At 41.4% G+C, this 26,097-nt stretch overlaps 1 protein-coding gene across 2 annotated transcripts in view; it reads right to left on the reverse strand.

Moving 5' to 3' along the window:
- SGCD (sarcoglycan delta) overlaps positions 1-26,097 on the reverse strand; it is a 307,493-nt gene that overhangs the window by 251,755 nt on the left and 29,641 nt on the right. The window contains exon 1 of one of the 2 annotated variants that reach the window (XM_048319444.1): positions 5,971-6,046. The exons of the other annotated variant lie outside the window; for it this stretch is intronic. The gene's annotated coding sequence lies outside the window, so the exon portion shown is untranslated. Of the gene's footprint in view, positions 1-5,970; positions 6,047-26,097 lie in introns of those variants that run through there. 2 annotated transcript variants of the gene reach the window in all.

The raw sequence follows: 26,097 nt of genomic DNA on the forward strand, positions 1-26,097 counted from the left end.
TCACAGCAAAGGCACTGCATCTACCTGAAGTTTTATTCAGAGCAGCAGAGGAAGCAGCCAAGAAGTTCGTCCAGAGAAGTTTAAAGCAAGCTGCAAGGGATGGAAGAGATCTCCAGAGGAGAGTTTAAGCAACGTGAGGTGTATATGGCAATAAACCTACAGCTCAAAAATCACTCAGAGGCATAAGCACTCAGCTTCTCTCTCCTCCCCGTTAAATCACACTTCCCTCCCACAGATGAGAGCTGCTGGGAGAGCTCTGTGCCAGCCAGGGGAACAGACTGGGATGAGTGGGGAGAGATTAACTGAAAACTGAGGAAGAGGAGGATGCTCAAGATAGCAAGCAGCAGCTCTGCAGGGCAAACAGGGAAGAGAAACTGTGCTCAAAAAGCAGATTTAGAGAACTGGGTGGCAAATGTCTAGAGTCACTGGGGCTTGGGACTGCAAACAGATTTCCTAATGACGGAAGCAATGAAACACTAATTTTTTACCTACACAAGCCTTACTTCTGGGGTGATGAGTCCCCTTCCCTGAAGCCTCTGGTTTCCACAACCCTGAAAACTGGAATTTTCTCTGAGCTTCATTTCTCATCCATAAATCAGAGTAATGATGCCATGTCTAGCTCCTGGGGTCTTCCTTCAAGTAGTACTTTAACTGTTGTGAAAACTATGCAAATATCCGTCATGTTACCACAGTGGATACCAAGACAGTCACAACAAGAGGCAGCTCTGGTCTTAACATCTTCAGAAGAAATTAAGTCACCTGACACTAAGAATGAAGCACCTCTTTCTCCTTTGAACTAAGAAAGTCAAGTAACTTCAAATCTTTGCCAACAGAACAGCTCTTATAGGTTAGGAAAAAATATGTAAATAACAAAATTCACTGGTGCCAGCCCAGACAGAACCAGTCCTGCCCCTGTTTGCTCTGCCCTGAGAGGTGGCACCTACAGGGACTCCTCATGGTTATCATATACCTAAGAAACAGAACAGGCAATGCCCATTGCCTCTCTTGACTGCTTTAAAACAGTTCCTCCAGTTTAACCCAGAAGGGTACTCACACCCCATTTAAAACAACTCATATGTGTCTTTACAGTAGATAATTCTTCTCTTTTAAAGAGGGAAGTAAATTAAACTCTGAACCCTAATCCCATTAATAGCCCTGCCTGACACTATAAATCACTGATGTAGCATTTTGCTCATGCCCATAAATTACTGACACCATGTCCTCCTGCAGAAGATTCCTTCTCTTTAAAAGCATATTAATATGTTTGCACCTACTCTCCTTGTTAAATAAACTGGCTCACACTTTCAGCTTTCCTAGTGCTCTAGGCACCAATTTGAAATTTCATAATCAATGATATCATTTTCCTTCACGGCAGTAATTTTATTACTGCTCTTGGGTGTGACAGGCATTTGTGACCATTTCTGCCTGTCTTCATCTGAAATTCCTAATCTTCCTTCCTTCCCTCCTCCCTGCAAAACCTGTGCAAAATTGATAAAATAACATCAATAAATCAAGGCTCTTGCATTTTGCCTGAAGTGACTGTATTTCAGATTTCTTCTCTGAAACACAAACAAGGACATAGTTCATCTAGTTCAACAGCAAGACCAAAAGGGGTATAAAATGATGATGATGTTTTGTGGCAGTTATTGCCAGTTTAGTTAATATGACTGACTGCTTTTCCTGTGCAAGCTGTCTCTTCTAGATTACCCTATCTTTGAAATAATCACCACTACCACCTAACATTTAGTAATAATTTACTCCACAGCAATTGATATGACAGAGCCCACATGAGCTGAAACAAAATTGCAACATTCAAGGAAAAAAAAAATTAATTCACATTTGTTTCTGACAATTCGGAGTCCCTGTTGACCAACCTGCACACTGCACTGTTGAAGTACAGTACATTTAGAACTTTTCAGATGCAGCATCAAAGGAATAAACTTCCAACTGAAGTTGCCACTTTATTCCCACTAATTTCAGAAGTTTTCATGAGAGCGAGAACAGGAGGCAAGAAATCTGTGTATTAATCAAGTTCTAAAACAAGCTGAAGAAAGATGCCTGCCCATCCCTGAATTCAGCTGATTTCATCAACCACACAGTTCTTAAGGACACTTAAATCCACTCCCATTTCCACAAACATCTGGAGAGACTGAAAGTGGAATAGAGCCGATAGTATCTACTGCGTTTTCTTTCAGGGACAGAGGTTTTTTTCAAGGTTAAGTAATAGATTTCCCTCTTCCTCTTACCCCCCATTAAGACAAAGCCTTCCAGAGGCAGGCTGGGGATCATACACGCATTCTCTTAGCCAGGGTTGAATAAAACAGAACTTCTTTGAACTTCTTTGATTTTTTCCCCTCAGCCGTAATTTTTAGGTGAGATAAAATACTGCATGTGTGATATACAGATTTAGACTATGGAAGCTTAGAACAAGTGACCTAATTCAAAAGAAAGATTTCCACAAAACAGATAATTCCATTTTTTTTTCTCCTAACCACTTTTTTAATAAACCTGATTCAAGATACTTAAAAGTAACTTATGACCTCAGATTCCATAAAGTATTCTGTTCTCCCTTGAGCTATCTCAGAGCAATCCAATTTTTTTTCTGTTGGGCAACCACACTGACATAAGAATTTTCATTAAACTTTTATCTGCAAACATGATGCAATGGTGCTAATTTACAACTGCACAAGAGGAAGTCCATAACTGAGGCAAAAGTAAATGGACAACACCAGCAAAAGAATTTTCAATTTTAAGTCAGATATTGCATTAGGGCAAAACAATTGTTCAAACAGTCATATTTAATCGTTATTAATTATTTATCTCATGGGAGAAAAATATGTCAAGAGCTTGTTAGGTATAACAAACCATTAACATGAGGAACCCCCCATAAGTCAGATGCAGTTTTTTACTCAGAAAAGCTGTTAATCTCTTCCAGGAGTTAAAGCCCAAACATTTACATGCAAATTTTGAAAAGGCTGAAGCAGCAGAACGTAACTGAACCAAAACTTTTCTATGAAAAGAGCAATGCACATTCCTGGAATGAAGAATTCCTTCTTGTCTGTTTTATTAATTCCTTCTTCTTGACATTCATATTTCTATCATAAATTAGCTGCAACTTTCTCTTCCCACAAAATGAAACCTGTGCTAGCAGACAAGTTCATATTCACTGTGACTTACTGAAACATCCATGTAACCTTTTTTTCTTGCAGATTATTTTTACAGAAATTCCTTTTAACCAAGGTAGAAGCAAGTTCTTTTACAATGCCATGGCAGCAGCAATTTGTTTTGCTCTAGTAGGTTCTATTTACTGAGCTAATAAAGACACTCATAAACTAAACACAAAAGTGATTTTAAATTTAAAATTACCATTCTGACTTCAAGCTACATACATGAAGCTTACATGTTGCTTTTGCTCCCAGATGAAGCTGAAAAGAAATATCAGATCTGACATACAAAGCTGCTTTGAGGAACTATAGCAGAAAAGTGGCTTCACATTTTGCTGCTCTTCAATACCATCTATTTGTTCATGGTCCCTTTCAGACTGGAAAGATTTTACCCTTTTTCTTATGGCTAACGTGTGAGGAATTAAAAAATAAAGTAAGAAAATAATATCTCAAACTGTGGTTAGATAGATACTATTGCAAAAATCTATATCCCCACATCCCTACTTGCCAGCGTCACAGTTTATGGAACAGAGAACAATTCGGTATTTCAAAGGAAGCCAATAACCATCATGAGAGCTCCCATGGGTGACGTTACTTAATCTGCAGTTTCATCTTCCAGAGGAAGAAGGAGACTACAAGGAAAAACTATTTCCATAAACAAGGGTCTTAAAAAGCCAAAGAGGAAAAAAGGTTTGGGGTAAGTTTCAAAATTCGGGCATTTCTGTCTAACAATTCTGGTCATGCCCTTCCTCCCCTCAAAGCTGGGGAATAATTTAAAGGGAGTGAAAGCCCAAGACTTTGGGAAATGCAGATCTTGGGGAGCATGATATCAAAAGGGGCCAATAGGAAGAAGGAATTTCTTCATTTCTGCATCAGACTCCCTGTGGCTCTATCAAAGCAGCAGCAGTAACACTTTACACCTTCCAGAGCACGTGCCCCACAACACACCTCACATGAGCAACTCCATCCCTGCCAGAACAAATGTTAAAGCAGTTTGTACTCCTCATCCTCCTCTTTGATCATTTCAAAGCTTTGAACAGTAACAGACTGCTGAGGAGAGCTAGCAGCACCGACAGGGAGAGAGGATCTGCTACAGCTGATATGCGGCTCACAGAGACAGCGTGCAAGGGATCTCCCGGGGAGGAAAAACAGAAGGAATTGCAGGCACTTCATCCGACAAGGATCAACAAATCCCACAGACTGCATGAAATTGCTTTGCAAAAGGAAATATGAGAGGAACAGAAGTTACCTGCAATTTCATTGTTCTCACTGAAATGCAACCGACGTTTTTAGGAGACTGAGGAAAAAGGGCATTATTTATGTCTATTTGGAGGACATAGAGAAAGCAAGAAGGGAGGGGAAGAAGATTCTCTTCTGCCAGTTTTGAGACCAGGCAAGTGGCTTAGCTAAATAAACAAGGTTTTCTAAAGCATACTGATAATAATTTAAAACTATAAGCGAAATCTGCATTCCACTGGCAAAGCTGTAAAACTTGCCTGGAGACTGCACACGGTGCTCTAATCACACAGGCTCCTCAGAGCTGACCCATAAAAGCAAGAGCAATGACTGACAGATGCACTAAAAGTTTCTGACTTGCTTTTTGAGGGAACAAGCCACTGATTTGTGCGTGGAAGCTATTCCAAACTGTTCAGAGTCATGTAGAATAAGCAGCCTTTTGCTCAGCTGCCAACATCCCAGCCCGAAAGCTCGACGAGATGACTTCAGACAGAAACATAAAGCCTCTGTGTTTCTACCTACTATAGCTTGCACTAAATTCCCCTCTCTGGCACAGAGGATCTCGGTGCCAGGGAACAACAATGAATTCACAGGCCAAAGGCTCACATCTGCTGCTTGGCTTTGAAATCTTTCCTTGCTTTTACAGACTTAAACTGCAAAGGAAGCCAGAGCCCAGTGCCACTTGGAAGACCCCACTGACCACTCTGTGGCCACAAAGACCAGCCTGGAGACCTCCATCACTGAACAGCTTCAGGTTTTGAAGTGCTGCTTCCCACACATGGTTACATCACTGATTCAAGACCTGAATCTCCAGAAATGTCTTGCTGGTGCACATCTACTGGGATTAGAAGGTTCAAGGTGCCTCCAAATGTTAATCAGGAAAACAGGAAGACAGGTCCTTCCACAATCCACAAACAAAGAACCGTAAGAACCATGAATGGTCTAGGTCAGAAGGGACCATAAAGATCATCACACCCTAGCATGACAGGGAAACTTTCTGCTTGACCAGGTTGCTCAAAGCCCCATCCAGCTTGGCCTTAAACACTTCCTGCATTGGGATAACATGCTGCTCTTCTTACAGAAAAGGAGATTAAATACAAAAGTATCTCCTGTCTAAGACTACCAACCTATCTCCTGTGCTAGTCTGTCCAGCAGTTTCTTGCAGAAGCGTGTTTCAGTCTTGGTCATTACTTCATCAAACCAAGCAGCAGCCTTTACAGCTGAGACACTGTCCTTTCTCCACAGACTGCTCAGGACTCCCTCTGAAATGGAACCATCAGTTGTAAGGTCTCCCCTCTGCACCCAGACTTCAGGACCAGGAACACTTAGTTACCAAATGAAACGCTATCTGTGAGCAAGCATGAGCAGCCTTTCAGCTCTGACAGGAAACCAGACACGGGGTAATTCTTGTCTTTATTCACACACAGACTGACTGCAGTGATTTGAAACACTTGCCTTTTTTTCTCTGCAATGCATACCATATCATTACTGCCCAAGAGACCACTTTACACTTGGCTCTCCTGCCTCCTTTCTCCTGCTTTGTTGTATAAAGTTATATGGAAAATAATACCTAAGTGGCTCCGCATCCTGCAGGGAAGTAGCTTAAAACATCACTCAGTTTTTCTCAAAATTTTCATGCCACTGCAAACAAAAAAAAAAAAGTCAGTCATTATACCTCAAACTTGACAGTTTCTTTTGGATTGAAAACCGTAAATTAAGTAAAAAATATTTATTTATTCAAACACATGGGTTTGCTTTCCACCAAAACACTTCTGAGAGTTGCAAAGATGACAGTAACCTGTGATACCTGCTCTGCATCACCCTTGTGGCTGCCTTGTTATTTCTGGAAACCCAAAAGGTACCTCCTGAAAAATCAAATCATTCTGTCTTAATTAGAAGCTTCTGAAGACAAACTTCAGTTGGGATGTACACTTCCCACACATTAAACACCAATTCACAAAGTAGGAAGCCCTTCTCAGCATGTCCTTCAGATGAGAGGTTGCAGGCTTAAAAACACCAGGTTTAAAACCCAAGCTGAAAACTCTGCTGTTTAATAATGAAACACAGCAGTTGCCTTTCAGCTCCTAGAGTTTTTCTAGTAATAAGTAAAACCCTGACTGCAGCAAGACAAGTTTTGGGAAGCTTCCTCACAGTCACCAAGTTTTACAGGACAGGAATTTGCCCTCTCAATGCAAATGTGGGGGTGATATTTTTCCTCACACAACTGGTATGACAGTAAGACGTAGAACTGCATTAAAGCCATCACAGTCCCTTTCCAGGGATGACACTGTCTTCTAGTCTGGTGATCAAACACAGAGTTTGTGAACAATCAGGTCAAAATACGTCAAGTGCCACAGGTTCCCTGTGTTCATCCTTGTTGGTGGAAAACTGGAATATTAATTGGGGTGGTTTAGCCTTTCTGCAGCAAACTCTTGCCACTTAAAAGCACCTCACAGTCAAGGGTCATTCCAAAGAATGCAGATGCATTATTGTTGGAGAAGCAGAAGTGCATGAAGAGGAAGTGAGCACTTTAGATCCTGGCCCTCTGATCACGTAATGCCGCTCACACTGCTAATCTGAACATTTGTCAGGGATGTGAGACAGTCTAACGCCCATTCTTGCTAGGCAAGGCAGGGACTACCAGCAGCCAAAACACAAATTTAAGGACTATTAATAACTTAATTTCCAAAGGCAGTTAGCATTTTTATTTGTGGCGAAAATTTAGTTGCTTTGTACGCTTTTCTGCAAAAACAGAACTTGTCTGTAGTAGGCTAGGAACCAGATATGACCTCATTTGGGCTCTAAATCAGTGATGCAGACTTTTCAGGGCAGATATCCAGTGATTCAAGATCCACAATACGACAGGATTTTTGCCTGCGTGCTACCAAAAGCCAAAACACGCTTTGGGACTGTTTGACAGCGTGTGTGATTTAGGCAGCCCAAGCACTGTGCCCTGAAACCAACACCACTCACATCACATAAGCACACTGCTTCTTAGAAACACTTGCACTCTCCATTTTCACCTACTTAAGGGGAAGTGGTAAGGCTCTAAGTCTCACAATCAAAGTACTGGTTCACCTCATGAGGACAATTTATTTTTTACTTTCTGTACAACTGCATAATAAGGCAACTCCAGCATGTACTTTTATTTAACTAAACATAATCTGCTGGTAACAAAATGTAAGACCTCTTTAAAACACTCTGTGTTGCTTCCAGCAGCGTGCAGCTGGAGTTATACAAATGACTGCATCCCCCCGTGCTACTTTCTGACGTGGTGTAAATTGGCATAATTCTGCTGAGTCCTGTTGATTTACACCAAAGGGTGGCTGATCCACATAGTTTCAAGCTTTGAAAATGAGACACAAAAATACATTTGATATGCCCCACCTGAGTAACATCCGAGGCCAACTACTGTCATTTGGGCAGCACGTCCTCTCACAGTCCCCTCTCCCTGCCTGCCAGTCAAGCCCAGCACCAGAGGGGTCCCTTTGGGCACCTAAACCCTGCTTCACAGGAAGCAGTAACTACCTCATTAAGGGCTTTAATCACTTAAAAATTGCTAGAAGTAGCAAAGGGAAAAAGCATGTAAGTTCCTCTCTTAAATGTAATTAATGTGTGATGTTCTACTCTTGACTAGAACAATTACACAGGTAGGACTTGAAGTTTCAAAGCCCTCCTTGTCCTGATGCCTCAGAGCATTCCAGCTGAATACTGTGTTGTTTACTCCTTAACTTTTAACTGAGAGGCCCTGAAATATAATCAATGCTCACTTTTGAAACCCTACAATTTTAATTACCATTTTCAGAAACCCTCTATCACATGTTTTATGTACAATCCATGCTGACCCATAAAGGGAAAGCACTTTCACATTTTGGTGTACTCGAAGTTTGCTCTTTAAAAAGAAAACAATCAATTACTGATCATCTAACTGCCTGTGTGCACATCTATTGCTCTTCTATTATTGCAGATTAGACATGATTACGTCCCAAGAAAGCAAAAATGCCATAAAACTCCACTTCTGGTTTGTTCAGTATAAGAATTTATTTTTGTTCTTACTTACAATGACAGATTTGGGGTTTCTTTAAACCTAAACAAAGCACTGTTCCCTGTGTAGCAGCTAAGGGGGGAAAAAATAATTAAACCTTGAAACAGCACAATTTGATCAATGTGTTTTGACACAGCTTCCTTCTAAATCATTCTTAATATGCTGAGATCTGAATGCATGTTGACACATCAAGATACCATTGTGTGAGAGTTGCCACGCATTGAAAGAAAACTCTTCATATACATAACTCTGGTTTGAATATGTTGTAGCAGATCATGCCATAAGAAGCTTGTCACTCCCAGATTTTGAGTGTTTCTTTTTGTTTCATCTGAAGTGGGGGGTCAGTCTGCAATCTTTTCAAAGAGGCATTACAAAGTATCAGTGAGAAAACTACTGGCTTTAAACATGCAAGAATAATGCTTTCCTAATTAGCACGCATAAATAAGAGGCACAAAAAGCCCAGTTAACAGACACTGACAGAAAAGATGTGCCAGGACATCCACATTCTCTGCTGTTAGCTCATCAGGCTGATAAAATGCTAAAGAAAAAGCCTACCTTAAATTTCTGTTGAAAATCGTTAGCTGAAGTAGAAAAAGTAGTTTATTTTTACATAAATTGGTGTATCAGGTACATCTCAGCCAACCTGCTAAAATCAATAGCATTTACACTGGCCACTCAGAAAAGATGAACTAATAGGTTTATATTTGGGAGTAAAGACTCGAATATAGTAAGAATAAGCCCAACCTTTTCTTACTTGCTCTTGTTCCCCTCTTCAAAGGGCCTAAAACTGTTCATCACACACAGACACGTGTCTGGCAGCAGACTGAAGAACAGCCATCCTGTGGTAACATGCAAACCAGAGATTTGCACAAATATGGCCAGCTAAACTCAGAAACAGAAAGGATGTGTGAGTACACACATGCTATGGAACACTAAACTCAGCACAGAAGTTGCACAAATCTTATTACTGAAAAAAATCAGGTCACAAAAGCCAGTGTATTCTCAGAAACAAGGCATAGCTCATAGTAAATACTTCAGTATTTTTTGCTGCCCAAATGATACCCAGCTGTGTTTGAAGTCCCATTACTCCCTATCCCTAGGAAGTCAAGTGCAGCTCAACCAAAGCAGGAGACAAAGTCATTTCTCTTCAGAGGAGAAAAGAAAGAAGAAAAGGGAAATGAGAGCTTTGAAGGAAGTTTAAGGGTGAAGAAAAGGCAGCAATGGGGTCTTGGGCTGCCTGATCAGCAGGAAGGCACCAGCTCCTACCAGGAAAGGAGCAGAGCACTCCTGGAGCCACAGCAGCCTGCCTTGGCTCTGCAGTAATATTCCACTCTTTACCTTCTCCTCTTGCTCCAGCACTGAACCTTGCATGTTAATCCCTGGAATCCTCCTTATTTAATAAATGTATTAAAGTCTATTGATTTTCAGTGACTATGAAAGGTCAAGTCAAAACAAAGCAGGAACATTTTGCAATGCACAGGGCTGTAAAGAGAAAAAAATTCCTAATGAGAGTAAGTGGTTACTGTGCAGATTGAAGAGAAACTTCAGCCAGCCAAATTCATGTTTAGTTACATGGATATAAGCAGAGAATAATTCCACGTGGGCCAAAACTTCAAACAATACTCTCTGTGCTCTTATCCTCAGCTTGTATTTGCATGCTCAGGAGACAAATTTTAATCTCAAAACCTCAGACATTAGTAGTATTTGTTTAAAGGCCAGGAAAGGCTGCTCTAATCTTTCATTGTGACCTCCTGTTCAATACGGACTAGAAGATGGAAGCCCAAAGCTTCACCACCCATCTCACAGGGGAAGGGAATGAAAACTGATCCACTTCCATACTCGGGGTATCCCAGGTCAACACAGGCAATGGCAGGGAAAGGAGAAGCAAGCATGTGCCTGATGTTTACTATCGGTGATATGAAATCTTTCATACAAGGTAATTTATAGAATAGTCACATTTTCTTTTTCCAAACTTTCTCATTCCACCCAAACCTACCCACAATGAAAAATGATGCTGTGATTAGAGGCATGCTTAATTACTTTCCAGCAATAAAATTTTATGAACCAAATTTTTATCCTAGCCTGCATATTTTCTTATTTATTTTTATATATTCATAAATACGCAAAGCCATTGAGATGATTATTAATTGCAGCAGAATGCAATTAGCTGGCTTTCCACAATAGCAGTCTTTGAAACTGCAATGTGTGTTCACTGTTTTCCTATAACCTGGCTTCAATTATTTAGCTCTTTGAGGACCCCTGTTATCATGATATAATGGATGTTCTACTTAAACAGCACCACCACCTGAAAGAAAGAACACCGATTACTACATTAAGCTCAGCTGTGTAGTGAGTTGTGTCATATAATGAAACCTTCACAAAACTGACCAGCTGCAGAGCCTCACACTGCTCACAATGTTAGCAAGTCACACTCCTTTTGGCCACAAAGTTGTCACCTTTTCCTTCCCCCAAATAATTCCTCTTTAATCTTTTCTTAGACTTTTACACCACTGCTACTTAATTTCCAAACTAATATTTTAAAAGGTGCTGATCCAACTCTCCCATGTGCACTGGATGAAAAAGGGTGTGCCTGAAGCGGAGAGAGACCACTTATAAAATTATGGACACTGCACACTATAAAACACCAAAAATCTCATTAGCAGACTGCCTTTTCAGGAGTTACTCCTCCAGAAGAGAAAACTCTGAAGGTCAGCAGCCTGACCTCGCTGGTGTTTACAGCACTGACTTCCCCAGCAGCCACTTACAGGATGCTTTCAGCATCTCGCTTCAGTAAGTGGTGGCAGCCTTCATAAAAGGCAGGATATTGTTACAGCTTGCAAGAACTGACATTAACTTTTAGCCTAAGTGGTAGATTTTACCTCCAAAATGATAATTTGCTTAAATCATCTTAGCTTCACCTGACCCTACTCCCATTCCATCCTCCTCCCTGCCACACACTCCTGCAGGCGTCAGTGCCCACCCCTCCCTTACAGGCGTATTACAAGAACTGAAATACTAATTTGGGAACGTTTTGCCCACTTATATTGTTATCCTCTTGATTCAACTTGCTAATGGAGAAGCAAAATTCAAGGTGATGAGAAGAGCAGAGCACAGCTACAGGGCAACACAGAGGCTGCTGAAGTGAACACTGAGCAAGGCAGCACACGGAGGGGGTGGCTCCCAGGAGGGGATGAAAGGAAGGCAATTGCCAGCCCTGCATTAAGCCAGCAGCAGCAGCAAGGCACAGGCATTTAGCCTGCACCATTCCCACAACGTGACTGCGTGGGAGACATGAAATGTGGCAAGTGCTCCTAGAATCTCCTCGAGTCTCTCTCGGGATTTGGCAGAGTTTTATTGGTTTCTGCTCTGGTAACAGCAAAGCCAAATGAAGGCACACCTGGGCAGCGGGGAGCATCGGGCTTCAAAAATTTACAGCGTCAGGGATGGTGCTGCTCCCTACATGCAAAACACAGCTCTTACTTCTTATAGAAATTCTCAGACATTTTTCAGCCTCAGCTACGTAAAAAGCCCTTCTAAGCAGCTCACCTACCACTGGTACTCCCTCTGTGAAAAACGGAGATGTTCCCAAAATAGTATCACGTTATACAGCAGTGCTATCCAACTTTGATCCTGTAATCCCCTCCAAGAGAGGGGACCCTGGCACCAGTGCTCACAGTGCAGGAGCCACCCACAGAGCTGCAATTTCAGGATGAAGGATTTAAGGAGGTGGTTTGGGGAGCCCTGTACATGTACAGCAGGAGAGAGGACTTGTGGTGGTTCACTCTGACTTGAGATGTAAATATGCTTTTTTTCCCTTGCTGGTCAAATTACACTGATGCAGACACACTACCTCACCTGAGACTACACTTTAATTTTAGGGTTGCGTAACATTATTAAAAAACCATCATATTCCAGTCAGCTTTTTTCTTACTAATGCTCCTGGCATTATTAAAGAAGAAAAGAAATAAGAAATTAAACAAGAATAAAATCTTAAAGAAATTTTTAAAAAGGAACAGAAAGAAATTCATAGTCTTATCTGCTTGCCTTGAAGGCTTGTTTATGCATCTGCCTCTTGTTCGGGACAAATACCTATTCCACAGAAACCAGCCTTCAGAAGGGGCAAAAGGCATTCCACTCATCATTGTATCAAGCTGGAGTTCATCCAGCCAAAATGCACGACATGAATAAATGCAGTGATTAGCTAAAAGGAGGCAAGTGAATTAGCAAACAGCATCCCTACTGCAACAGCTATTTTTTGCTGCGTAATAGTATACCAAGTTTACTTTCCAGTTTGATTCATAACTTCAGAACTAATGCAGCAATTAACTACAAAATTGACAAGTACATTTTACTAGCAGCCAAGATTTTAACTTAAAAAAAAAAATAACATAAAGCTCTCAAAATACTTTGAGAAATAAGGCTCTAGTAAGGGGTTAATACTGTTAAAATTGTTTGCATAGGCATATGAAAATTTAGCACATTAGGAAAGAACTAATCTGAAACCGAATGCTTTAATCAAATCCTGGTGACATAGGTTTTGCTGAAACAATTTGGAAAATCAGAGAGATTAAAGCTGAGATCCATTAGTAAGATAGCAAGTGAATATCAACATAATTTCTGCAATTTCTGCTGATTCAATTTTGAAAAGCTACAAGATTAAAACTAAGACCTACTTACAAGATGGCAAGTGAGCACAAAGTTATTACTCTTCAAATCACAGAACTTTTATATGAAAATAATCAATGAGAAATCACATTAAAGCTGCTTTTCACATTCATCAAATTATTTGGTAAAGATGCTAATAAAATTAAATCCCTCCTGGTATGATAATATGATAAATATGTTATTAAGATGTTATTATGTCATTAACAATGTTATTAAAATATAACATTATCCAGATACAAAAAAACTACATTTCAAGATACCCAGTCAAAATCCAGAATCAAACTTGTAATGCAATTCAACAAAGTATTATTAAATTAGGCCCAACTGTGGAACAAGAGAGTCTGTCCTGTGTGCTGGCTGTTCCATACCCTGGCAGGTCGGGATGCTGCTGGGAAATGAGCCAGGCTGATTACTGTTATAAGAAATCTTTTATTTGGCTCTTCAAACCGCTGATGTCAGCTCCTTCCAATCCTAAAAGAACCCACATTAGATTACAAATAAGGAGCACAAACTGAAGGATTACAAGTAGGAATGAAGGAGAACTAAACCTATTAGTCGAGTAGGAACACAAATTTTTCAGTAGGGCAATTAAGTATATCAGATGATACAGAGCAAGAGAAAGGTGGGGAACTTCCTCTGGGATCATCAGCAGAGGGTGGGAATGGGCCACTGAGGTCTCAAATTCAGCTTCTCCCCCTGCCCACCAGGCACAGCCAGCAGTGCAATAATCCCTAATCCAGACCCCAAACCCCCACACAATTCCTGCTTCCCCCCTTTACCTTGCTGCAGAGCAAAAATCCAAATATACAGCAGTGGGGAGCCTAAACAGACAGGTACAAATCACCTGGAAAGATACACCATCTAACAGCTAAGATAAAAAGGTGATCCTGATTTCTCAGCAAGCAAAGGAAAGCAGCTGCTTCAGGCCCCAGAGCAGCAATCAGATCCCCACTGGTGGAGCCCAAAGCTTACAGCAGTGCCTGAGCAGCCTTCCTGCTGCCCAGGGATCCTTCTGCTCGCCTCACACCACAGCAGCAATTTGCAATGAGAGCATATTCTGCAGTTTATAAAGTGTCTGATAATTCCACCGCTCCCTGCCCTCCAGCCTGAGATCGCGGATTTTTCTGAGATTCTAATAGCACTGAATTAAGACAGAGGTTCTGGCTGGCAGCCTTGAGTGACCTTTTTAAAGGCCTAAAATAGATTTAAACTCAAAGTCCCTGGCAAAGGAAGCCTGGCAGGCTGCTTTACGTGGCCAAACAGGGCTCAGACACAGCAACACCCCCACAGACCAGATAGGATGAAAAGGGCAAGTCTCTTAAAATATGGCTCTGACTTTGAAATTCAGATGACAGGGCTTCTGTGCACATAGTATTTGACAGTACTGTAACACAGCAGCTCTGGTCACCCCTTGAAAAAAATTAATCAAAGTTTCCATAAAGACAAGTTTTTCCAATTCTGCCTTCGTAACTTTGCTGAAGGGGTCCATGGGTTCCAGAGCCTTTAGAGGGAATAGGCAGGCAGAAGCAAAAGTGTCAACTCCTGCAGCCCAGAGCTAAAAAAGTGAGTTTTCACCTCCTTTTTTGTTTTTAAAGTGCCTAATTAAATAGAATGCATCAAATACAGCCATGAAGCAAACAGAACTCAGAACATATAGCTGAGCACAGAATAATTAGTCATACAAAAGTCAGCTTCTCAGAAAAGTAACATAACTGGATTAGGCAACTTTATTAAAACTCCAGAGGAGGGAGGGTTGATATGATGATTTAAATATTCTTACCCAAATTAAACTTGAAAACCCTGCAGTACATAGCAGAGATGAGCAGTGACCAGCACAGCTGTCACAGGGCAGTTCTGTGCCTGTCAGACCCCCCCATGGCACTGCTGCTCCATCACTGCTCCACCTCTGCTCCATCACTGCTCCAAATGCACAGTCATTTAAGGACATAAAATATTCAGGGGAATGTAAAACATCCAAGTGAATCACTACACTGTGCAGCCCTGTGCAGAATGCCCCCAGGGATTTCTCTTCTGTCAGTTTAAGCCACAGAGGAAGATGAAGAAGGCCAGTGAAAAGGCCAAGAAAGTCATGGTCAGCTGTGGAAAGGAGCACAATGTCATGAGCATGGTGCTTCTCTCTAAACACAGAGCAGGGAGTGGGGCAGCCACCACAGCAGGGACTGCTCCAAGCACCTTCCTCTCCCCAGTGTGACTGGAGCAATGACATCCAGACACAGGCAGAATTAGCACAGCTGTTTCACAGAGCAAGGCACCCTGGAGCTGAACTGGAAAACTACAATGATATAAAACAGGATGTTTGATTACCTCGAGCCTGACACCTCGCTTTTGCTGTGCAATCTTCCACTTTACCAACCCAAATTGAGAGCTGAGGAAGCCCTAAAACAAACCTGCAAGGAAACCACCTAAAAACCATCACACACCAATAACAGAACAAATTTAATTCCGTGTCAGGAAGAGATGAGAAAGGGCAAATATAATGGGAAACTACTGTTTCACACCAGCTTGTGAAACACCCAGCTGTGTCAGGGAGAGAGGACTGTGCAACTGCATGGGGTATTCACTGCCACTTTGACACCTGAATAAAAACCCATCACTTACAGGATCACACTGTTCCGGTTATCTTTTAATTTACTGTGTTTTTAAATCACCCCTAAATCACCACATTATCACTTCAAAGCACAAACCTTAGTTCTTTTATACCTTACAGCAGCAGCACGTGCACACTGTACACATGTACCTGGTCCCTTGTGTGCTTCCCATCATAAATAAGGTTATTAGAGCAGCTCTTCACTCACAGCTCAGGGCCACACTGTACCAAGCCCTGGACAAACAAGCAGAATAGCCTCTGTCCTGAGCAGCTCCCCACCTCATCACCTGCTCCTGTCCACATTCATCTTACTTTAACAAGGCAAAACCAGTTCCTATTCCTGTGCCTGTTGCAGCATCCAATATTACCGGTACTTAACAGCAACTTTACCTCATTTTGTCTAATTTGAAATCTCAGATGAAAAATTTTACAAAAAAGCAACTAAGTTTTCAGCAACTTCTGTTTTCAGAAGGCTTTGAACTGAGTGAAATCCATTTAAAAAACAAAGACAAAAAGCCTAGAGGGCATGGACTGCAAAAAAAATTAATAAATAGAGGCTGTAACTGAATCACATGACAAATGTAACTGAAGCCAGCACCACTGAATGAGTAAAAACTACCCAGCAAAAAAGATTCTGTAAGGGTAAAAATGAAGTGCGATAGTCCTGTCACCTTTGGGGCTTCAAGGGATGAGTAATGAAAAGTCCTGGATTAGAGCTCATAGAATACAGGGCTGAAAGGGACCTCCAGAGGTCATCTATTCCATCCCCATACCCCAAGGCAGGAGCAGCTCTGCAGGTATCATTCCTGACAGATGTTTTTCTAACATATTCTTAAAGACCTGCAATGATGGAGTTGCCACAACCCCCATAAGCAATCTACTGAAGTATTTCATCCTAGAAAGTTTTTGTCATGAAAATAAATCTCACCTGCTCCAACTGAAGCCCATCATTTCTTACCGCATCTCCCATGGACAAGGAGTGTGCTCCCTTCCCTGTGCAGCAGGAGAACAAGGCAGGAATGTCCTGAGGGACCCAACCACAGGGTTTTAATTTTTGCCACTGCTGCTCCCTCTACTCTGTTTGGTTTGTAATCCTGACTTTTTGGACAGCCTATTGAAAGTAACGTTGTGGCAACGAGATAGAAATTTTAACTGATCTGTCCTGTCTACGGATGGTTACTCTTGAGCATAGGAGGGCATGGACTTGTTGAAGTCAGTCCAGAAGAGGCCATGAAGATGATCCAGAGGGCTGAAGCACCTCTGCTGTTAAAACAGGCTGACAGAGTTGAGGTTGTTCAGGCTGGAGAAGAGAAGGTTCTGGGGAGACCTTCAAGTCCCTTCCAGTGCCTAAAGGGACTCAGAGCACTGGAGAAGGACTTTGTAAAAGAGCAAATAATGATGGGGCTACGTAATGGTTTTCAGTGGAAAGAGGGTAGGTTCAGCTGAGATAGGAAGAAATCCTTCCCTGTGAGGGTGGTGAGGCCCTGGCACAGGGTGCCCAGAGAAGCTGTGGCTGCCCCATCCCTGGAAGTGTCCAAGGCCAGGCTGGACAGGGATTGGAGCAACCTGGAATAGTGGAAGGTGTCCCTGCCCATTGCATGGGAGCTGGAATAAGATGAGCTATAAGATCCCTTTCAGCCCAAACCATTTTCTGACTCTGTGTGGATCCTCTCTTCTCTGTAAAGATAAAGGGAGAATCATGTTTCTTCCTCCCAAGACCACAGTGCTGGTAATTCTATGAGGATATCGAGTCCAGCAATTCTCATCTCTTTGGCCCTTTCCCTTTCAAGTCACAGGCCAGTAGATAACATTGAAAATTGGGAGGAGGGAGGAAACAATAAACAAAAGAGAGAGGCAGCTGTTGACCATGTTTTCAAGGGACAAGTCTCTAGGTAAACACAGAGAAAAAACCAAGTTCTCCAGTCAACTGAAAGCTGTTGGCTGGATGCAGATAGTGCCTGGGAAATTACAATGGATTGTGTTATACAGGAGCCCTTGTTTGACCTGTAATATCATGGCATTAAGAATGAGTTCAGTATGCTTTTGAGAGCAAGGAAGCAGGAGCTGGTGAAAGATATATTCTCTTAATAAACACAAAATTATAAGCCAGTTCTTTCCGGGTATTTATACAAGACAGAGACACCACGGGAATGAAAGCCATGGTGGTCTTTTTATTTGTTTGGTGAGCTTTCTTTGTGCATTCAAATCCAAACCTTCACATCTTCAGGCTGCTCTCTGCAAATACGTGGGCAAGCATCTTTTCTAGGATGAGAGCTCAGGTTTTTGATTTATCACATCACTCTGACACCTAAGCTATTTCTAAAACCAATGAATATCTTGGAATTCATAACATCAGTACAAGCTCTACCAACAGGGGACTTCCTAAGGGTATCTCTGACTCAAACAGTACTTTTTTTTTGTTTATTAATCCAATGACCTGCTCTGTTTCCTAATGCCAATTAAATATCCAAGAAAAGAGAAGAAGGAGGGATGTAAAAGTTGTTACACTTCCCTTATGCCTTCCAGCCAAAAGCTTGTCCCCTTTTCTGAACCTTTTATAGTCTAGGCAGGTCTCACCACCATCACCAGCCAAGGGAGAGCTCTTGCCTAAGGAACTGTCTGCCTAAACTCCTCAATTTATTAGAGCTTACAGACATCAGGGAGCAAAGAGGTGCAGTCAGCAAAGATAAGTTGAAGAAAGAAAATAAAAACCATCCATTATACACACAAGCCTTGACTACACAATTGAAAGTTATGCAAAATGAAGGGCCCTGATTAATCCTTAATTATACCACGTATCTCTTAAAAGCAATACATTCACTTTATCAATCTGAAAGTCACAGCCAAGATGATGTGGTCACTCAATCCCACAGCTTCAAAGCACACAATAATAGGTTTCCCCCCTTCTGGATCAGTTCTTTTCTCTGATCTCTTTAGGTACATTGACTTAGTGCAATTAAGAATACACACTTAGCAGAATCGAAATTAATGGACCTCCTTCTTTTAAGAAGTGCCTGGCTCTCTAAGCAATCCCAATGCCAAACTCCTTAGTATGGAAAAATTTCCATTCAAAGTAATGGGAATACAAAACACTTTAGTCTTGGCCCTTTGGGATGGATTTTTAGAAGAAAGCTGCTTCTATTTCAGTACCAAAGCAAGTAGCCAGACTTTGCTAAGCAGTAACTACTTCCGTGCTCACCAGGTGCTAAGCCCTTACAAAAGGTGTAAAAGGAAGTGGGTTTAAATGTGCTGCCAGACCTGTGGTGTTTAACGACTGATCTTGAGTCTTCTGGGGAAAAAAAGAGGAGGAAGGAAACAAAAACCTAACTACTTCGAGTCTGCTTTCCTTGCTTCAAAGTGGACTTCATTCACTCATCCAAAAATCAGACCTGCCCTACTGTTCCAGCTAATAAAATAAGAAAAATTGCTGTTGCCATGAAGACATCTATGGGAGCTTGCATACCACTCATCAAAATTTTAACTGGATATTGACATGCTCAAAATTAGATGTTGTTTCTAAAATAATTTAAAAAACCCAAAACACAAGACTCCTGCCATGTTCTCTGACCTCTTTTCAGTCAAGACTTGCCTTTGAGTCAATTATGTCTTTTAATTAACAACTAGTCTTTCGAAAATTAACAAAGGAAAGCAGTACTAAAGGCTATGGATGTTACAAAGAGAAACAAGAATAATGTTGTTAGGTTTTTGCTATGCTAGATGAGACATTACTGTGCCAGAGGCACAAGTAATGGAACTGTACTTTTATATAAATCTCCTTTCTTTGCTTGGATTATTTTAAATGACTCCACTACAGTGTATATTAACCTAGCCACCAACCTTCCTGCAGTCAGCTTTCTTTTTACAGTTTATTAGGAACACAACCACTGTGGAATCACCAAAGGATGGTGAATATCGTCACAGTCTCCCTTTGTTACACAAGCAGAATGGCCATGCAAGAAATTGAACGCAAACAAATTCTGGGAGGCAAATCTTCTGTCCTTGTCACCATAAATTCAACTCTTTACGTCAGATGTGACATACGAGCAGAGTTCACTCGCTTTCAGTACAGCAGCAGCTCCCTTGGCCTTGGCCAGAGGTTACAAGGGACAAGCACCTGAGAACTGCAGCTATTTTCTTGCGCTCTCCTTGCTGAGTTGACTTCTAAATGCCTTTTTTCAGAAGCTGGAGTTCACACTGTGACTGGTCAAGCTAAAACAGACCAGGGGTCACGTCAAGAAGCACACTCCGTATTTCTCAAAAACGCCTTTTACTGTTCCTTCCTGATTTTACCCATTTGTTCCTGCTCTATCCCAAAGCTGTGCCCAACTGACCAACCACGCAGTTACACTGCTGCTAAAGGGGTCAATATTGCCCTTCATTTTCTCATACTAAAGTTACACCTTGCAAGGCTTCACTCTCCCAGAAAAGTATGACTGTGTGAACACATGACAATATTCCAAACCAACAGCTAAGTATCTTATCATTTTCTCTTCCAGTATGTTGCATTCAACACTTTTCTTAATTTCCCTACCCTAGAGCACAGATAGCAGCATCCTACTTACTCTGCGAGGGAACAGGGGAAGTTCAGCATTTAGCAATGGTGAGAAAATTGGTTTAGATCCCTGAGGGAAGGTGCTACAGAAGTGCATTCAATTGAGTTGTAATTCAATCCAGTTTGCTGAAGCTGAAAGCAAGCAACTTTCAAAGGGAAAGCCAGCATTTATTTTATTTTTTATACGTGTGTGTACATATATATACACACACGTACATAAAAATAGTTTTATATAAACATATGTATGTTTATACAATGTATTTTGGTTTTATGTGTTGGCATACATATATATACATACATCTATACATACAAATACACACAGAGCCTTAAAATTTTGAGAAGTGAAATTTCTAAGGAGAGCACTAGAAGGAAAAGGTTAGCATAAGGCAAGTTCTGCCAGGCATACAGAAGCATACACTGTATGGAAAAGAACAGTTAAAGGGATTTTCTTCTACTATCATCATTTTTTTTCCTCAGGATATGAACAAAACAAAATCAAAGCAATTAAATCATTACCTTGAGGAAAAAACCCTCAGTAATTTTGCTTAATCCTCTGAGTTGCTATGATGAATACACCTAATTTACTTTGACTAAGAGAAAATGTATTTTTTCCCCCAAAGCTGACAAAGATCGAATTCAAAGAAACCAAAGCGACTCCCACAGTACTTTCCTTAAAAGAGAGGAAAAAAATAGCCCCTGCTGTGTAATTATCTAAAGATAAACAACCAGGAAGGCCCATTGTAAGGTGTACCTGTGATTTTTAATGCTGAAGAGCTTCCAAAGGGGAGAGCCTGCAACAAGTGCTCCCCACCGTTTATCTCAGACTTCTGCATAGGGCAAACTGCAGGGTGAGGAGCTCTGTTCTCCCATTTCAACTCTGCAGGATCGATATTTTGTCCCTGGAAGTTCAGTTCAGTGTGAAAACTCACCAGCTACCCTAAACAACGCAGAAGAACAGGTTCAGACAAGCAAGTTACGTATCAGCTCCTCTCTGACCTCCAGTACCCTGGAAAAATTGGGTGGATGAAAGAGCCACTGGTGCCAGCAGATCTCCCTGAGCTCCTCAGCCTTGGCAGAATTCTATGGGTGACTTTACGCACGGATGAACTGTTCTGGAACAGTCTTTCAAATGCAGCTGACACAAATAGGCTTTCTTCCAATACCAGGGAAGAGTGTCCCAGATGTTTGTTTCTCTGAATACGATTCCTGCCAACAGCCCAGTGATGTTTCTGGAAGGGAGTTTCTATCTAAGAATGGTGCAGGGGTCAGTTAAGTCTTGGGAAAACGTGAGTAGGTGGGGAGCATCCAGAACCACTTTCCAGGCCAGACTCTCTCAGGGGCACTCCTGTAGAAATGTGGGCACGTTTCTGTGGGATGCCAAAGAGCTGAGGAAGCAAGAGACTCCTTTGTATCTGGGACAGATTGCTGAGCTAGGACCCTTCCAGACTTCTTGGTTTAACATTTCAACACTTAGCGATGCACATTTCCACAGTGATAAAGACAAGCATTTTCACCATTTTTTACATGTACCAACTAAACATATATCTTCCAGATATGTTTCAGAGCAAAATGGCATCAGTGTTTGTACCCAGGAATTCAGCAAAGGACAGGACAGATGTGAAGTAAGGGCAAAAGCTGCCAAAGGTTAATCTCTGAGATCAAAGGGAATGGTGCCATAGGGGACATCTCTGCTCAATCCCTGAAATCTCGCCACTTTGCACTGAGATTTAGTGCCATATGTACTCAGCAGTACATACAGTGTTGACAAAGCTTTTCTTTTTAAACAAATAAAGGCCAGAAAGCACAGATTCCCTTAACTCTCATGGGGCTTCAATTATGCAGTGCTGCATGTACCATGTAAGCATATTTCCAGAGCTTTAGCACTTGACATTTTGAGATAAAATGTCATGAATAGTATTTGTGAACCTCTCTCCATCTTTGCCCCTCCGCCCCTCCACTTTGACTTGAAATCTCTCAAGGCATCAGACCACTGCTTCAAACTATCTCTTTCCTTTTCTTTCCTCAAATTCAGGATCAAAAACCAAACAGACTTTAAAGGTATCTTGCAAACATTTTGCTCTAAGTCTCATTTCAAGAGCTTTTCTTCTCTAGTCTGCCCACTACTAAGCTAATCAATGATTTTTCTGCTCATTAAGCACTGCTGGTACAATCGCTCTCACCTATCAGGAAGACTCTCTGCTGGCTGTTTGCTTCTCCTGCCTTTCCTTTTTCCAGCCCAGGACCACAACAGTCTCTGAAAGACAGCAATAGCCCCTGCTCAGGTCAGAGAATTTGGCCTTTACATTGTGCCAAACCTCAGTCTCTCAACTGGAGATTCCAACTTTCAGCTTCCCATGCTTTGACTCTGATCTCCTTATGCTCATCCTCCTAAAAGCTATCCTCATTTGCCATGCCCTGAGCAACAAAGGTGAGGCAAACAGGAGGCACAAAATCAAGTAACAATTTTCAGTGAACCTCTGTGACCTTCTAGATTGCCTTGGATGTGAAGCAGGGACACAGGAAACTGTTTTGTCAAGTTAAGCCAGTAAGAAGAGGGAGTTTAATGGTGTGTGTGACTGGTTTCTCCACTGGCACGTGGATTTATCATCAAACTGAAGGAGGACAGTCATTAATTTTATCACACTCTTCTGAGCATACATTTGTGGTGAACCCACCTCCTGAAAAGTAGATTTCAGATGGATTTTCTCTACCTGAAGATGGAGAGAACCAAAGTCCCAGCATCCTCTTGTTCTTATCTGATGCAAATATGCTGCTTTCCAATTCCACTCTACCTTGTCTGTACTTTTATCTAGTTTGCCTCTAATTGTACAGCTCTTCCTGAAAGGTCAATTGTTCTTCATCCAGCTGATGGCCCCCCAATGGAGCCTGAACTCATTATTAGCCCCTGCCTACTTACAAGAGCTATGGTGATGATGATGTTTGGCATGATTAAGATGTGATGGCCTGTCAAGGACGCCTTCACAACTGGAAGAGATAATGTCACAGCTCTGAGCTGGAAGATAATAATAATTTTTAAAAAAATAATGATAATGATGATAATAACAGTAAGATGCTTTTCTTCTTCTCTAGTATTTGCCCTGGGCTGTCAGGCTGCACGAGGGGGCCATGCTGGTATCTGTTATCCAGGCCCCTGAAGGAGTCCTTCACAAGAGTGACTCTGCCCACAAAGCAAACAGGAGGATTCTGAAGAGGGCATTTGAAAAGTTGCCGTAGGTCTTCCAGAAGTCTTGGCAGTAAATCTCCTGAGAGCTGACCTGGGGCATACGAAACCACAGCGCCTGTGAAACACAAGGCAGTCACACTGAACTCTCTTTCAGCCATTTGCATTTTCAACAATTTCTCTTCAGAGAGATGCCCTGTGCCTACAGGAATATTTGCCTCTATTCGCAGCTGACTTTTAATCTAAGTTAGAATCTGTTGGCTCTTCTTTTATAGTTGACAGTGAAGTTGTGGCTCTGTTAGATAAGTGTTCTTTTCTGTTGCTTCTTGTATAAAATTCCTGGAAGATGTGGCCTTGAACACCAAGATGTGGTCCCAGAACACCAGGGCAGAAATAAAACAGTGTCGCTATTATTCAAAGTGCTCAGCAAATGCCACTCTGACAGAAGTCGTTGAATAAAGATGCTCAGTGTGGCCAGAAAAAAAAGTACCAAATAACCTACAAATGTTGAATTATAAAGTTTGAAATTCAGAAATATGTATTAATCCTTCAGATTTATTACCCTGATGTCTAGGATTAGTTCTTTGGGTTTTGTTTTGGTTTTGGCTTTTTTTACCACATGGGGACTTTACTAAAGTGATAATTTTAAATACAAAGAATAGTTTAGGACATGTGTAGAAGTATAGCAAAAGGAACATTTTCTGCATGGCAAAGGCAAGGCTTTGTGGTTTTGATGATTTTTCTTTTTTTTTTCCACTGGGGGGGTTCATGGGATTTGTACTTGAGCTCCTTCTAGGTATTTAGGCTCATAAATACAACTGAATATATTAACAACCTCAAAGTTGCTGGCCCCCAGAATTGATGTGATTAACAACTGAAAGTCTTTGCTATTACAAATTAAATCAGATTGTGTCAAACAGAGTTCACAGGAGGAGGCAAACCTCAAAAAAGCTGATCTGTCCTCTCTAACTGAGGTGTAACTGAGCACTTGTTTCCATGTAGGGATGTTATTAATAGATGTACAGCCCACTGCTTTATTGAGAGAAACACTTTTAAAAGTAAAAATGGGATAGTCGAAAAATCCTTTGCTTTCTTAATGACCCTTAGCCCTTACATCCAGCAAGGCTCTGTGAAAGGTGAAAAACCACTTGGAACTTTATCTAAAAGCCTCCTGTCTTATCACCACTCCAGCAAAATACTTTTCAAACATCTCAGCAGATTAAAGTTAAATACAGATGAAGGGATTACACAGTACTGGAAGAGGGTCACTAATAAACTTGTTCCTCATAATAGGGCAGTTTTCATCAAAATGAGAATTAAGGGGCAAATAGCTACCCTAGAAGGTATTGGGATTTGTAAGGGTTTGTGTCCCAGCATCACCTGTTCTCAGAGAAGCAGCTCATTTTGGTGCATGCTAAAAACCCACACTGTCAAGCACAAATGTAACCCTTTCAATTTCTCTTCACACTTGTGTGCTGCAGGGTCAGTAGATCTGAATGTGTGTAAACAGCACTTAAACCCAGAGCCCCTGAGGTAGCATGTGCTCCCAGCAGGGTGAGAACTGACAGGGCTCTCTGCCAAGTGACCTCACCCAGCAGAAAACATCCCATATTTAAGGGAAGATCTTAGAAAGCAAAAGACATCTTCAAAATCCAAAGAAACAAAAGAGAATTGGAGCAGCCTGAAAAGTAATAGTAACCCAGCTAAAGCAAATCATACCAAGTCACAGCAACAAAACCAACATAAAATTCTGCTTTCAAGAAGAAAAAATCTCACTTGCTACTTCATGGGACTGGGCTGTCCCACCACAAACCCTGAGGATGAGTGAAAGGAGTCTGGACTCCTCCACTCAACTCTGCCATTGCTGCAGATGGGAGCTTGAGAAAATTCACATCTACATCTAGTAGATACGTTGAATTATTCAAAAAGTAAAGTGCTAGATTTGGGTCAAAAAAACAGGACCAGAGGCCAGGTGTCAGTGCTGTGTGTCAGCAGAGCACAGAATGGTGACAGCCACAGCAGAGCCTGCAGTGTAGGCATCCAGCAAGGCTTCAAAAATCAAAGTGTCTTTCCAAATGGGGTTAGGAGCCTAATTCTTCTTGAATGAATTGCATTTCTAAATGTAGCAATGGCTTTTTTGCTCATCCTAAATATTACAAGTTGCACCCAAACCCCCACCGTTTGTGCCAAAGCAGTTAGCAATCATATTTCTTTCTCCAGAAATACAGAAATATATCAAAATGAGAAAATCAGGAAAAATCAAAACAGTTGATGCAATTTGAACAAATAGTCAGATAATTTCTTATTAATGTGGTGTTTTAAGCTTTGTGCAAGAGGACTTCTTCATACTACAGCACTCAGAGCATGCAGGTATTAGCAGGAATGTGTCTTCTGTTAGTCTCCCAGCCAAGAAAATCTGCTCAACACAAATGATGACCTAGTGTCACAAGAATTAAATTTCTTTTTTGCCACCTTATAGCCACTTGTCTGGAGCTGACACTGTACAGGCTCTTCACGGCTGGCATCAGATGGGGTATCAGCATCCAGAGCAGCCTCAGCAGCTGCTGGATGAAGAGTTTCTATGATTAACTTTAAAAACGTCAATTGTTCGCCACGTTCAGTATTCAGGTTTGTTCATCAGTTAGT

Source organism: Corvus hawaiiensis, chromosome 15 (genome assembly GCF_020740725.1).
Source record: "Corvus hawaiiensis isolate bCorHaw1 chromosome 15, bCorHaw1.pri.cur, whole genome shotgun sequence".
NCBI classification, from domain to species: Eukaryota; Metazoa; Chordata; class Aves; order Passeriformes; family Corvidae; genus Corvus; species Corvus hawaiiensis.